General features: G+C 49.2%; 1 protein-coding gene across 1 annotated transcript in view; it reads left to right on the top strand.

The window, feature by feature from the left end:
- Nucleotides 1-13,132: 13,132 nt before the first annotated feature.
- The window catches only part of PHRF1 (PHD and ring finger domains 1), a 42,466-nt gene continuing 39,866 nt past the window's right edge, over nt 13,133-15,732 (top strand). The window contains exon 1 of the mRNA XM_024111427.3: nt 13,133-13,335. The gene's annotated coding sequence lies outside the window, so the exon portion shown is untranslated. The remainder of the gene's footprint in view (nt 13,336-15,732) is intronic.

Below are 15,732 nucleotides of genomic sequence, written 5' to 3'. Positions count from 1 at the left end.
GGGGTTAGAGAAAGATGCCCGAGTGAAGTCCTCTGCTTATCCACTGAACAAACCATGAGAGTCCAAGTTTCCGCCTTGTTTGAGGTGGGAGAGGATCACTTCTAGGGAATGAGAGGGAAATTCTGTTTGGGCTGGCTCTAAACAAGGGAGGATTTTGAGGTATCGACACCTTGCGGGCCTGATGAACCAGTGGAGGGCCTGATCTAAAATTCTCCAAAGCCAATGACAGGTTTCAGAGTAGCAGCCGTGTTAGTCTGTATCCGCAAAAAGAAGAACAGGAGTACTTGTGGCACCTTAGAGACTAACAAATTTATTAGAGCATAAGCTTTTGTGGACTACAGCCCACTTCTTCGGATGCATATAGAATGGAACATATATTGAGGATATATATATATACACACATACAGAGAGCATAAACAGGTGGGAGTTGTCTTACCCACTCTGAGAGGCCAATTAATTAAGAGAAAAAAAAAACTTTTGAAGTGATAATCAAGATAGCCCAGTACAGACAGTTTGATAAGAAGTGTGAGCATACTTACAAGGGGAGATAGATTCAATGTTTGTAATGGCTCAGCCATTCCCAGTCCTTATTCAAACCGGAGCTGATTGTGTCTAGTTTGCCTATCAATTCCAGCTCAGCAGTCTCTCGTTGGAGTCTGATTTTGAAGTTTTTCTGTTGTAATATAGCCACCCTCAGGTCTGTCACTGAATGACCAGACAGGTTAAAGTGTTCTCCCACTGGTTTTTGAGTATTTTGATTCCTGATGTCAGATTTGTGTCCATTAATTCTTTTGCGTAGAGACTGTCCGGTTTGGCCAATGTACATGGCAGAGGGGCATTGCTGGCACATGATGGCATATATCACATTGGTAGATGTGGTCCATTTCCTGGACACTACTGTGCTAATAAGCGATGGTCACATAAATACCACCCTATACCGGAAACCTACTGACCGCTACACTTACCTACATGCCTCCAGCTTCCATCCAGGACACACCACACGATCCATTGTCTACAGCCAAGCTCTAAGATATAACTGCATTTGCTCCAATCCCTCGGATAGAGACAAGCACCTACAAGATCTCTATCAAGCATTCTTAAAACTACAATACCCACCTGCTGAAGTGAAAAAACAGATTGACAGAGCCAGACGAGTACCCAGAAGTCACCTCCTACAAGACAGGCCCAACAAAGAAAATAACAGAACACCACTAGCTGTCACCTTCAGCCCCCAACTAAAACCTCGCCAGCGCATCATCAGAGATCTACAACCTATCCTGAAAGATGATCCTTTACTCTCACAGATCTTGGGAGACAGACCTGTCCTCGCTTACAGACAACCCCCCAACCTAAAGCAAATACTCACCAGCAACCACACATCACTGAACAAAACCACTAACCCAGGAACCTATCCTTGTAACAAACCCCGATGCCAACTCTGTCCACATATCTATTCAAGTGACATCATCATAGGACCTAATCACATCAGCCATACCATCAGGGGCTCGTTCACCTGCACATCTACCAATGTGATATATGCCATCATGTGCCAGCAATGCCCCTCTGCCATGTACATTGGCCAAACCGGACAGTCTCTACGCAAAAGAATTAATGGACACAAATCTGACATCAGGAATCAAAATACTCAAAAACCAGTGGGAGAACACTTTAACCTGTCTGGTCATTCAGTGACAGACCTGCGGGTGGCTATATTACAACAGAAAAACTTCAAAAACAGACTCCAACGAGAGACTGCTGAGCTAGAATTGATATGCAAACTAGACACAATCAACTCCGGTTTGAATAAGGACTGGGAATGGCTGAGCCATTACAAACATTGAATCTATCTCCCCTTGTAAGTATGCTCACACTTCTTATCAAACTGTCTGTACTGGGCTATCTTGATTATCACTTCAAAAGTTTTTTTTTTTCCTCTTAATTAATTGGCCTCTCAGAGTTGGTAAGACAACTCCCACCTGTTTATGCTCTCTGTATGTGTGTATATATATCTCCTCAATATATGTTCCATTCTATATGCATCCGAAGAAGTGGGCTGTAGTCCACGAAAGCTTATGCTCTAATAAATTTGTTAGTCTCTAAGGTGCCACAAGTACTCCTGTTCTTCTTTTTTCCAAAGCCAATGGAGTCTTTTCAGTGGGCTTTGAATCAAGGCTTGGGGCAAGAATTGGCACCACTAAACTCCTTTCACACTGGACATCAACCGTCAGATGGTAAAAACTTCCAGCCTGGAGTTAAGCTGGTGACCTAGTGTCACGGAGTCACCGGGCGATGCTCTGGATCTACTCCATACGAAGCCAGTCAGGACTCTGGGGGAGCATGCCTCCTCTCTCTGAGCATACTGTTCCAGGGCAAGAAGCTAACACAGCTTTGACCTTCCTGGTCTGATCTTGGAGCACTCAGCAACCCCTTCCACACCGTGCGCTTCCCGCAGCCGGGGCCGGCCCACAACATTTTGGCACCTGAGGCGGGGAGCTCAAATGACGCCCCCATACACCCACGCTTGGGCCAAAACTTTGAAAGTTCTCAATTCTGCCTTCTTCCTGTTCTACCCCTCTGCTACCTACCCCAATAAAGGAGAACTAACAACTTAAAATGCCTTGTTCAAAAATTTTAAGTAACACTTAACTTTCAAACGCCTGAACAACAAATGTAATTTTTCTTGTCTGAATAGTAAACACTGGCATTTTTATCTGTTTGAATAATCAAAGTGTGCTTTCCATGCCTTCTTGGTTGCAAAGATTTGAACTGCTTCCTGAAGGTCCACACTCTGGGCCAGCTCATGCTCTACTGAGATGGTTGCAAGGCGACCAGCCTCTCTTGTGTCATTGTGGAGCGTAGATGTGTTTTTATTAACTTCAGCTTGGAGAAGCTGCATTCTCCACTGGCAACTGTTACATGAAGTGTTAGAATTATGCGCAGAGCAACAAAAGCATTTGGAAAGAGAGTGGTCATCTTATTTGTGCACATATATTTCAGAACAGCCTTTGGAGTTGATCCTGCTGAAATGTATCTTGAAAGAGCTTTCAGTTCATCGCCTAAATCACTCACATCAATATCGCGCATGTCATCATGTGTCAACACCGTCTCTGGTGCCCTGCATTGCTGGTGTAGGTCTTCTTTAGGTACAGTGAGGAGTTTTGGAATATCATACAACATCCCAAATAGACTGCTGTGTTCCTTGAGCTGCATGAAACGTTCTTCAACTGATTGTATTGCACAATCTAGCGCCTGGTTAAAGAATTCAACTTTGAATTGTAGTTTGGGGTCTCTTATGGGATTATCCCGTGCCTCGTAATCAAAATGTTTTCTTCTTCGGTGACTCTTGTATTCTTGAATGGGTGGGAAAATAGCTTCAGTGTGAAGTTCCTCTTCCAACTTCTGTGCACTCTTCAGAACGTTTTGAAATCCCTCATCTGACCGGTAAGACTGTAGGTATGACTTTGCTTTGTCCAGTTATTCCATTGCTCCAGATATATCAAGGTCAACACCTTGAAGTCTCTTGCTTACAACATTTATTTCAAACAGTACGTCATGCCACAACACTAAGCCACACAGAAATTTGAAGTTATATATGTTTCTGGTGATTCCATTTCCCTCTACCACTGTTCTCCCACGAACAGTTCCTGTCATAGCATTATCCTCCATAATAGCAACTATGGCATTATCTATCTTCCCAATTTGGTGTTTGATAGGCGTTATCACCTCCACTCCACTTTCCCATACTGTGGCACTCAGTGGTTTCAGTGTCAGAGAGGATGATCCCAGATGTTGCTTCAAAATTTGCCATTGATGAGTTGATGCAGAGAAAAATACATAGATGCTTTGAATTACATTAAAAAATTCAGCAGCCTCACTAGAAGCTGATGCTGCATCACTGACCACCAAGTTCAATGAATGAGAACTGCATGGGACAAAAAAAGCTCGAGGGTTTAACTCGCAGATCTGTGTCTGCAGTCCTCTGTTCTTTCCTTTGATGTTGACACCATTATCGTAGCCTTGACCTCTCATGTCAGCTATCGCAATTCCCGTGTTTTCCAGCTTTTTAAGAAGCACATTTGTCATACCAGCTCCTGTAGTATCATCAAAGTCAATAAATTCTAGAAAATGCTCTCTGACAGTCACCATTGCAGGGACATTTTCACTAGGTTCTGTTGTTGTTACAAAACGCACCATTAAAGTAATTTGTTCCGTATGGCTGATGTCAGGTGTGCAGTCCAGAATAACAGAATAATATCTTGCTGACTTCAGATCTGCCACAATCTTCTGTTTGACTTTTGTTGCCAGAAACTATATGATCTCATTTTGAATTGTTTTTCCAAGGTAGTGGTGTTTGTACATTTCTTGGATGGTGACTCTTCTTAGATGCTCCTGGAGTACAGCATCAAACTCAGCCATCAGCTCCAAATTTTAAGGAAGTTTCCATTGTTTGGCACATACAGCTGATCTGAAGTGCCACACGGTGCTAGGTTTTGGGTAGCAAGCATTCTCACAATGGCAATGAGCCTTTTCGGAACATTTTGCTAGTAAAGAGACTCTGATGCAATCTTCTCTTGATGCTGATCATCTATGGTGGCCTTTAACCTTAGTCTCATCTCAAGCTCTTTCCACGTATGGAATGCTCCCTGGTGATTTGCTGTCTTCTCATGGCATGCCAGATTTCTAGCCAGATTTTTCCAGTCCTTTGTTCCTGTAGAACCCAATGTGGCTGGAACATTAGACTGGAAGAGTTTGCAACAAAAACGGTATGCAGCATTCTGGGTTTTTGAGTACATAAGCCATGGCCTCTCCACTTTGTCACCATTGGGGATTTCATGCCAGTAATGTGTTGGATAGAAACTTCTATTTTCATTGTCTTTGGGGAACATGAAGTTTTTCACTTGCTGTGGCCCATGCAGTACAAGGAAGTCCCTCAGGCTACTGCTCAAGTGGATCCACAGTTCTGGATCATCTAGACTTAAGGAACTAAATTCAGCAGCAGCTGTTTCTTGTGCCTCCACCACACTCTTCTCTGATTTACACTTTTCTTCAGGAATGTGTCTGGTTACATCCATTTGAGATGGAGATATGGATGCTGCAGTAGCTGCCAGGTCACCTGCACTCTGACTAACTGGAAGATCAGGCATCTCCTCACCACTCACATCCTCACTGGGGCCGGAAGGCTCACCGTGAACATTTGTGTCTATGTATCTCAGGAGAGCTCCTTCCTGCTTAGATAGAAAAGCTTCCTTTGCTTTCTTTCTTTTTCTGAATGCTGCCCCAGAGGAGTGTTTTCTTCTTTCACTCATGACTGCTGTTCTGTGCCAGCTATAATGGCTCTCAACACTCAGTTGAAGGGGACAAATAAGCAGGCTGGTACCAGGGCCTGAGTGAGGGAAGATATCAGCATCTTAAGGGCCTAACTGGCTCCTCCTACTTCAGTTGATTGCCTGTTCTCCTCAAGTGGGTTCAGGGAAGCAGCAAGAAACAGGAAGCTCCCTGAGAAGCTGGTGTTAATCAGTCCAGGCTCCTGGGGGTGCTAGAGAGGTACAGAAGAGGCTCCTCCTCCTCTCTCTCCCTGCAGCTCCTGCTGCTTTCTGTTATTCCCTCTCCCCTTTTCTCCTGCCTGCCAGTTATGTCTCTTGTGCCCTCCTTCCTCCAGCACAGCTCTCCACCATCTCTTTCCATCTAGAGCAGAGAGAATACATATGCACCAGCAGCAGACACAATTTTCTACACTCTGGGTCCTAGTGGCACCCCCCCACAGTCTGGCACCTGAGGCGGCCGCCTCAGTTCGCCTCATGGTAAGGCCAGCCCTGCCCGCAGCGAGTCCGCACAGGCGGGGCTCCTGGGGAAGCCAGAGGGCCCTGCACCCCAACTCCACAGTCAGACGTGACTCTCAGCCAGCTGATAAAATAGAAGGTTTATTAGATGACAGGAACACACAGGGCCGTCCTTACCCATACGCAAAGTACGCAGCTGCGTAGGGCACCAGGAAATTTGGGGCACCAAATTTCCTGGTGCCCTGCGCAGCTGCGTGCTGCTCCAGCCCCTGCTCCACCTCTTCCCACCCCTGCTCCACCCCAGCCCTGCCCCGACTCCACCCCTTCCCGAAAGCCGCCACCTCTGCTCTGCCCACCCCACCTCTTCCCACCCCACCCCCACCCCTGCTTCTCCCCAGCCCCGCCCCCAGTCCCCTGAGGAATGCAGCAGGGCTGGACCTGCACTCACCGTCGGCGGGAAGTGCAGCGGCCCAGTCCCCGCCACGCCACCGGTGAGTGCTGGGGGGTTGTTCCGCCCTGTCCCCCAAGCCAGCCTCCCCCCCTCACTCAGAGGCCTGGGCCCTACACAGCCCCCCACAGGGGGCGGGGGCAGCTGCGTAGGGCTCCAGAATAGCTAGGGACAGCCCTGGGAACACAGTCTAACACAGAGCTTGTAGGTACAGAAAACAGGACCCCTCAGTCAGGTCCATCTTGGGGGATCCCAGACCCAGGTTCTGGGTCTCTCCCCATCTCCATAGCCAGCTCCAAACTGAAATCCTCTAGCCCCTCCTCTGGGTTTGTCTCTTTCCTGGGCCAGGAGGCCACCTGATCACTTTGTTCTCCAACACCTTCAGTTGGCACCTTGCAGGGGAGGGGCCCAGGCCATCAGTTGCCAGGAGACAGGGTGTTGGCCATTCTCTGTGCAGACAGCATCACACCTGCCTAGGGCTCTGCAACAATCACACATCCTTATCCCACCACCTAGATACTTAAGAAATGCATAGGGGAAACTGAGGCACACACACAGTAGTCAGAGAAAATATTAAGAACATTCCCACCTCATCACACCTGGAAGCTCTATATCCTGTCACCAACCCTTCTCCCTTCTATAGCCAACTGTTAGTATATTGACAGTGCAACAGCCATCTTGGGAGCTTGGGCCCAGCTTCACAGAGGTATACAGGCTCCTAACTTCCATTGATTTCAATGCAAGTTAGGAGCCTAAATACCTTTGTGAATGTGGGCCCTAGGCAAAGGGACTGCAGCCCCATGCAAGCCCCATCTACACTAGAGAATCACACTGTGCAACTATAGCTCTTCTCCCACGATGCCTAATGTTTATGATAAGGTATCAAACGTATGTTTGCATCTGTTATATATTTGTTTAGCTGCTCCAATAACTGCTTTGAAATGTTCTGTCCTACATAGGGCTCTGAACTATGCGTCATGTGAGGCAGAGGCCACGCACTCACACCATCAATAAAGATGTCATGGTAAAGGGTCACCAGCCTTTCCCTGAGTCACTGCCTGCATTGAATTTGGGCCTGGAGGATGCAAGAAGTATATTACTCACAGGTGCTGACTTTGTCCTTTCCCGAGGAGTGCTTGACCCCTGCCCTGCTCCAGGTCCCCCCTCCACTCCACCCTCTCCCCCAAGCCCCTGCCCCCGCCCTGCCTCTTCCTGCTCCCTCCCTGAGTGCACCTTGTTCTTCCTCCTTCCCCCCAGCACCTCCTGCACGCTGCTAAACAGCTGATCCGTGGCAGGCAGGAGGTGCTGCGGGGGAGGCGCTGATCAGTGGGGCCGTCAGCAGGTGGGAGGGACTGGGAGCATCCATGGAGTCAGCACCTATGATATTACTATTTAGTCTCTGTTATAATTGTATTTTCTTTTCATTCCCTCCCATGTTTTTTTAGAGGGGGAAGAGGATTGCTCTTGTTTGTAGCTGAACTACCTATTTCCTCCTCACCTTTCCTCCTAGGGATGGGAATGGCCCAGTTCAGGAGGGAAGCTATCCTTCCATAAATCCCAGTAGAGTTCTTCCCTCCCCCAGTTAATGCAGTGGGGACCCTGGAAAATGTACCATTAGTGGCATGATAGCTGGGTGTTGGGATACTATGAAGAAGCGATCAGGTGGGAGGTAGCTGGAGATGGGAGGAATGTGAGGTTGCCTTGTTGTGTTATCTTTTTCTTTGCCCCCATTCCCCACTTCGCAGGGTGGGGGGAAACACTGATAAAGCAGAATCAGGACTTGTGTGGCAACCTCCATTAAAGTGAGCACCTCGAGGTGTGTCAGCAGACAGACTGCTTACCAGCTTTTGAGTTTTGCTCTTTTCTGTTATTCAGGTGAACTCCCATCAGGTGGGGATGAACTCCCACTCTATGTATTGGTCACATGTTTCCAGTGTGTTGTTAAAACCATATTTTTGCAGCATCCCTTTATGTCCTTCATTGCTGCTCTGGAGTTGAAGGTCTCAAGAATGCATAAGTGCAGCGGAGCAGAGGTCAGCTGCGCACCGCCTAGGTGCTCTCAAACATGCATGCAGCCAGTAGGTGAGTGGTTATCAGCAGTTCTTTTCATCCTGCCTAGTTTCTAGTCTCTGACTGCATGGAAACAGCTGTGTTCTCTCCTCTGGCTCTGAGCATTAATAGCAGTAGGCTTCTCCCTTCTATAAACTGTGATACGAGAAACAAGATGGGTGAAGTAATATCTTTTATTGGACCAACTTCTGTGGGTGAGAGAGACAAGCTTTCGAGCCTCACAGAACTCTTCTTCAGGTCTGGGAAAGGTACTCCCAGTGTCGCAGCAAAAGGTAAGGTGGAACAAAACAAAGCAGGTCAACCTCTGCTTTGGGGAGGCTAGCTGCTGGCCCTGCCTTTCCCCTCCACCCTCCCATAACAGGAGAAGCCCTGAGGGGCCTCCCTGGGACTGGAGGAGGCCTGGCCCACCCGCCCCAGCCATACCAGGCCGAGCCGCAGACCCACCGCCCCCGAGTGCCGTGCCAGACCCAGCGCCTCTGGCTCCCCCACCCGACAGCCTCCCCAGCTGTGTCGCCGGCCCCACCTGCCAGCATCAGGCTGAGCCACTGGCTCCCTGGGCACCAAGCTGGCTGCAGTGCCAGACCAAGCCACCCCCCCATCCCTGAAGGCCCTCCCCAGCTGAGCCACTGGCCCCCCGAGTGCCAGGCCAGCCCCCCAAGTGCCTGGGTCCAGTTGCCCCTGAAGGCCCCACCCCCTCAGCCGAGTCACTGGCCCAGCTGCTGGCCCCAGCACCCGGCCGACTCGCCTCACTCCCCCCACCTGCCGCTGTCTCTCCGCGTCCCTCCTCACTCCCCTGTCCCCGAGGAGGAGGGATGCGGCAAGCAGCACAGCAGGGACCTCCGGGGTGGGGTGTGGACTGGAGGAGACATGGCAGGCAGGCAGCAGCAGCAGGTGGTGGGGACCTCGGGGGAAGGGGCAGGAGGACCACCGTGGCCCAGGTGTCTGGCGGCAGCAGCTAAGCCTTCCCTGGTCTATTATACCCACTGCCCATGGAACAAAATGCCCTTTGCTTTGATGCTGGGATACCTTTCCCAGACCTGAGGAAGAGCTCTGTGTGACTTGAAAGCTTGTCTCTCTCACCAGCAGAAGTTGGTCCAATAAAAGATACTACCTCACCCAGCTTGTCTCTAATATTCTGGGACCGCCACAGCTACCACATACATTGGTATGCGGGCTAATCAGATAGGAGGGTGTGGTGTTCTTAATGAGTATAGGAGAGACCTCTAGTGGTAGAGCTAGTGTATTGTCTCCTTTATCATACCCTCAAACGTCTATTTTAGAACGTACTAAGGCCAGAGTTTTCAAAAGATCTTAGCACCCACAATCGCGGCTAGAATTTCATGAGCTCAGAACATTGAGTGTTCCACTGTTTTGAAAATCTGGCCATAATGTCACTATGGGAGCATCTGTCTGCTGAGCCCTTTGGAAAACTTCAGAAGTGCTGAGTCCTTGCCCCTGCAGTTGACTTCAGTAGGAGTTGTGGGTGCTCGATAGTACCCCTATAAAACCAGGCCCTAAACATTTATAAGCAGCATTCTGCTTCTCGTTCTTGTTCTTTTCACCATAGTCCCGCTGTCATTCCCAGTATTGCCAATCCCAGGCATTCAAAAGTCATTAGTCACACCTACAAAAATCATGAGATTGGCTAAAAAATCACAAGAGTTTTTTTTTTAAATAGTACATTTTGAGTGGGGTTTGGGGTTTTTTTTTTTTTTTTTGCCTTCTGGTTTCTGAGCCTTTAGAGTGCATTCAATTAACCTCTTAAGATTTTCTCATGCTCTATAGATTCCAGCAGCTGGGCTTTTAGAAAAATACCAAGTATCACAAGAATTGTGATAAAATCACAAAAGTTGGCAATGCTACAATCCTCTTCCTCAGGTAAAAAAAATTCAGGGGCTGAAATCCTGGTAATAAGAAGGTAATGCAAGTTTTGCCTTTGACTCCAATAGTGCCAGGATTTCATCTTAGATGCTTCTTAGTTTGCAATTTCTGTAGTTATGTCAGGATGTTCATTTTACAGCCTTCCTCCTATTTTCACATGCTCATAACATTCTGAAAAAGGTTGGCGTTGAAACTTTCCATGCTTGGTGTAGTTGACGACGATGTTTTGACAGGTTGAGGAAAATCTATTGACCTATCTGAATTACTGGACAGTGAATAAATAGATAAAAAGCTAAAATATGTAAGTTTTTTCTTATCTCCAATAACTCAAGTTTCTGAACTCACCAACCTCTGTGGCCTTGTCTTCACCAGGAAAAAAGGCTTGCTCTTATCCTGAGTTATGTCGCTAGAAGCAAAATCCTAGTGAGAGGGCAATTTGTAGGTTTCAACTGAGGTAGGAGGTCAAGATAACCTAAGGCTGCCTGAGACTCTTTAACTTGACTAGGGATTTCAGGGGTTGGTTCTAGGCCTGATGCTGTTCAATATTTTTATCAACAATCTGGAAATAAATATAAAATCACTTCTGAAAAATGTGCGGTTGACACGGAGCTTGGCAGAGTGGTAAATAATGATGAGGACACAGCAGTCATACGGAGTGATTTGGATCGCTGGGTAACCTGGGCCCATTCAAACAAAATGTGTTTTAATACAGTCAAATAAAAGGTCATAGTCTAGGAACAAGGAAAGCAGGCCATACCTACAGAATGGGGGACTGTGTCCTGGAAAGCAATGACTCTGAAAAGGTTTTATGGGTCATAATGGACAAACAACTTAATGTGAGCTTCCAGCTTGACGCTGTGGCAAAAGAGGGCTAATGTGATCCTTGGATGTATAAATGGGTGAGTAAGAGTAGAGAGGTGATTTTATCTCTGTATATAGTATTGGTGAGACTAATATAGGAATGTGGCATACAGTTTTGGTGTCCATATTTAAAAGATGTTGAAAAATTTTAGAGGATTCAGAAGAGAGCTACAAAAATGATTGAGGGCTGGAGAAAATGACATAGGTGATTTGAGTGTACAATGGATAAGTACCTTCACAGGGAGTACACCCACACACACCCACACACACCACCACCACCACCCTGAAGCCACAGACATTCAAATGAGAAATAAGGCTCTTAAGTGACAGTGATTAGCCATTGGAACAAACTACCAAGGAGATGATGGAGTCTTCATCCCTGGATAAAGACTGAATACCCTTCTGGAAAATATGCTTTAATCAAACACACGTGACTGGGCTCAAAACAGGGGTAGCTGGGTGAAATTCTATGGCCTGTGTAATACAAGAGATCAGACTAGATTTAATGGTCCCTCTGGTCTTAAAATCTATGAACAATAGTTATGCAGAAGTCAAGTTAAGATGATTTTTTTAATGATCTGGCCAAATCCCTTTTGGTTGGTGGTTGCCCTTTATTTGCTGTTGTCCCAGGCCTGTAGTCTGTAAAATATATCCCTGAGTAAAGAAAGAAAAGATAAACGGGGGAGATATCCAACTAGAATGAAGCATCCTAGAGCAGGGAAGGGCAAAATATTTGTAAGTATCTACATGGGGAATAAATATTTAATAATGGGCTCTTCAATCTATCAGAGAAAGGTATAACATGATCCAATGGCTGGAAGTTGAAGCTAGACAAATTCAGACTGGACATTAGGTGTAAATTTTTAATGGTGAGAGTAATTAACCATTGGAACAATTTACCAAAGGTTGTGCTGGATTCTCCATCACTGCCCATTTTAAAATCAAGATTGGATGTTTTTCTAAAAGATCTGCTCTCAGAATAATGTTGTGGAAGTGCTATGGCCTGTGTTACACAGGAGGTCAGACTAGATGATCACAGGCCTGGTCTACTACACTACAGAATTAGGTCGATGTAAGGCAGCTTACACCAGCCTAACTCTGTAAGCATCTACACTACAACATTGCTACTGCTGATGTAAGTCACCCACTGCACTGACCTACTCCACCTCTGTGAGAGGCATACTGCTTAGGTCAATGTAGTTAGGGTGACAGTGTCCATGTAGACACTGTTACTTACTTCACCTGTTGGCTGTCAGCCCTGTGCGGGCTCACAGTTGAAGCCCCTCTGCCTCAGGGCTGGTAGGCCAAATTGTCAGCCCTGTGCAGGCGGAGGGAGGGGATCTATCTGTGAGCCCCCCCCACTTCAGTGCAAGTTCTCCTGGTGAGGAGGGTAGTGTGGACATGAAAAACCGCAATATTTGCTGCGGTGGCTGTATATTGACCTCACTTAGGTTGACTTAATTTTGTAGCGTAGACAAGGACACAATGGTCCCATTTGACCTTGGCACCCATGACGTCGTGGGCAATGGGCCCAGCATGTCTTAGGCTGCAGCTCATGTGGCCTGTGGCCATGGCAGATCCCTGCCCGGCATGCGCCACCCAGATGCTGGCAGCGAGGCACACGGCATGCCCAGGGCAGTCTCTGTGGGCTGTGTACTGAGGATGGGGGCAGCGCCGGTGAGGTGTTGGTGGCTGGCTCCTAGGGGGACAAACAAAACCTCTGTGACAGGCTCCCCTGCCCACCAGTATTTGCTGGGGCCAGTGCCTGGGCGGGGTGATTGGTGTGTGCCCCCCACATGGCAGCCTGCGCTATGGGGGAAACCATCCCTTCCCCCTAACTGGGGGGAATGCTCCTCGGCAGCTACTGAGCTGCCCTAAATTTGTACATGCAAAATACAACCTAACTCCCGTGTGCATAGCCCAGGCAGGGCAGAGATCCACCCTCCCCCCTTTACAGTCACCCAATGGTTCAGCCCGACAGCCTGCACTCACTCCTCCACCCCAATGGTTCGATCCGCTACTTTGCACTCCCCATCCCCACCCCCATCATAGACTCAATGGTTCGACCCAGCAGCTTGTGTCCCCTCCCTTTGGGGGAGCGGAGCTCGCTGCGTGACCCGGAAGTGTTGCGAGCCTGGTTCCGGGTGGGAATCCCAGCGGCGTTGCGGCCCCCCCCGTGTCCCGGCCTAGTCTCTCCCCCCGCCCACTTCTCCCGGTTCCTTGTCAGCTGGGCAGCGCAGCGGCGGCGCGTTCGCTGAGTGAGGCCCCGACGGCGGCGCTGGGTTTTCTCCGGGGGTGAGTCGCTGAGGCCGGGAGCAGAGCCCCCCCCCCCGAGCTCCGCGGGGGGGCTGCCCGCCCTAAGAATCTTGCGCGCGGGGGGCGGGGGAGTCCGCCAGGGAGACTCGGGCGGGGGAGGCTGCTAGCCGCGCTCGGGCTCCGGTGCCTGGCGGGCGGCGGGCGGGGGTTAGTTGGGAGTTCGGCGTGTGTTTGCTGCGGGGCTTGTCCTGGCCACTCGTTTTACTTGGCCACAGACAACCTCGCTTCCCCGCACCCACCAGCTGGCCTCCGCGCGGGCAGGCGACTCCACCACCAGGCAGCTCCGCAGCATATGCCCCGCTGTCTCGCTAGCTCAGGGTGGCGGCGTCCCAGCTCTCGCCAGCTCCGCTTATATAATCGGTAGCAACAGGCCTTTGAGACCGTGACTGAGGTGCTGGAGGTTACATTTCAGTAACACTGATTTCCTACTAAACGAATGTGTGTCAGGGGCCGTTTCCCCAGTGTGACTTGGGGCAGGAATGCAGTTCTGTCAGATCAAAGCCTGGCGGTCTGGTTGCTGCCAGACCCACCCAGCAAGATGGGTTCGGGTTTTAAAAGCTCAGAGCTGTAACTTCTGGGTGTCTCTTACTAAACCTTTTAAAAGATTATTAAAAAAGCTATTTTCTTGTAGTAAATGCAGCATCGAGCCCTTAAGCAGAGAATGTTCACATTAGTAATGTGTCACAAAGTATGGACCATCACAAACTGCTTACTTCATTGATACCCAATCACTGTGTGACTTGATCTGTGTTTCTAATGTCCTCTGAAGTACAATTTTATAATATAGCAATAAAACTGGATGTAAAAGACCATAGGCGTGCGCATCACATTTCATTAGGGTGTGCACCCAGGGAATTTTTTTTAAAGGCGAACAGTTTTTGAATACTCAATCATAAAGGATGTTATTTTTATTCATCAAACTAAAGAAACTAAAACTTAACTAAACTTTTTTTTTTAAATTAACAACTAAACTTTACTTAAAAAATGAGACACAAAATACCAAATTTTTGCTTTAGTGATAACCAGGCGAATACAAAGATACAGTCAGTATTCATGATCTTTATCTTTAACTAGGGTTACCATATTTCAGTACTGCAAAAAGAGGACACTCCACGGGGCCGGGGCCCTGGCTCCGCCCCTGGCCCCGGCCCAACTCCACCCCTTCCCCCACCCCGGCCCACTTCCGTCCCTTCCCCAAAGTCTCCGCCCCCTCCCCTGAGCACCCCGCATTCCCCCTCCTCCGCCTCTCCCTCGCTGCGTCTCAGGCAGAGGTGTGCGTGTGCCTGGCACCCGGCGCCAACACACCCCCTTGCTCGCCCGAGCAGCAAAGCTGCGGGAGCAGCCAAACAACTGCGCGGCGCAGCGCTCCTGGGGCAGCAGGAAGGGAGGCGCTCAGGGCTGGCTGCCGCGGAGCTGGCTTCACAAACACGGGCTGGGCAAGGGGACTGGCAATCCGGCACCCAGCTACCCACGGAGCCTGACTCTGCCGCCCTTTGCAAAGCGCCTGGCAGGGCACGGGACTGCTTGGCTGGGGCACGGGTGGCGGAGCTGCAGCCAGCATCCCCCATCCCTTCCCCAGCCCTGAGGCCAAAGCCTCTGCCTCCTCCCCCCAGGGTGGGGAGGGATTCAATGGGGCAGTGAGGGGGTGGGGATTTGGGGAGGGATCCAATGGGGGAAGAAGGGGGCGGACTCGGGGCGGGGGGGGGGGCGCAAGCCCCCTTCGGGCTCCGCCTGTGGAGGCAAAATAACTGGACAATTCGCGTCCCGACTGAACGTCCGTCGGGACGTGGGACAATGAAGTAAATATCAGGACAGTCCCGATAAAATCGGGACGTCTGGTCACCCTAGGCATGCATAAGATACTGGGCAGATTTGAGGGGCTAGCACTGGTTCCGGGGCTCAAGGCAGCTGGACTATGGGGTCCCACATCCAAGAAGGGATGGAGTCTGTATCCTGGTGGTGGGCCTGAAAGGGCCAGACTAAGAGAGACAGTTGTCTGGACACAGCTTGGAGGACCCAGTATGTTTAAAAGCACATGGGATCAAAGGATTGGGTCCAGTACAGCAGCCTGATGATGGCTCACAAGGGGACACTCAGCCAGGGCTGTAACATGCTGGTCTTTCACCTCAGAAGTGTCAGTGGGTTATCTAGTGAAAGCCACTGTAGGCCAGGGAGTGGTTAATTAGGAAGTTGCAGACCTCCACTCCTGCCCCCCCATGCTATCTAACCCCGTGCAAGTTAAGTTTAACTGTGGCTTTCTGGCTCTCTGAGTTCCTGTTTGAGATCCGTTTATTATTACTACTCTGATTTAGCTGCTTTGGCCTATTAGAGCATCTAATACTCATCAGAAGAATGGGAGCCCTTAGAGATCTCACA

This window comes from Chrysemys picta, chromosome 4 (genome assembly GCF_011386835.1).
Source record: "Chrysemys picta bellii isolate R12L10 chromosome 4, ASM1138683v2, whole genome shotgun sequence".
Lineage (NCBI taxonomy): Eukaryota > Metazoa > Chordata > Testudines > Emydidae > Chrysemys > Chrysemys picta.
The sequence above is the reverse complement of the archived record's forward strand: the minus strand, read 5'-3'. Positions and strand labels throughout refer to the sequence as shown.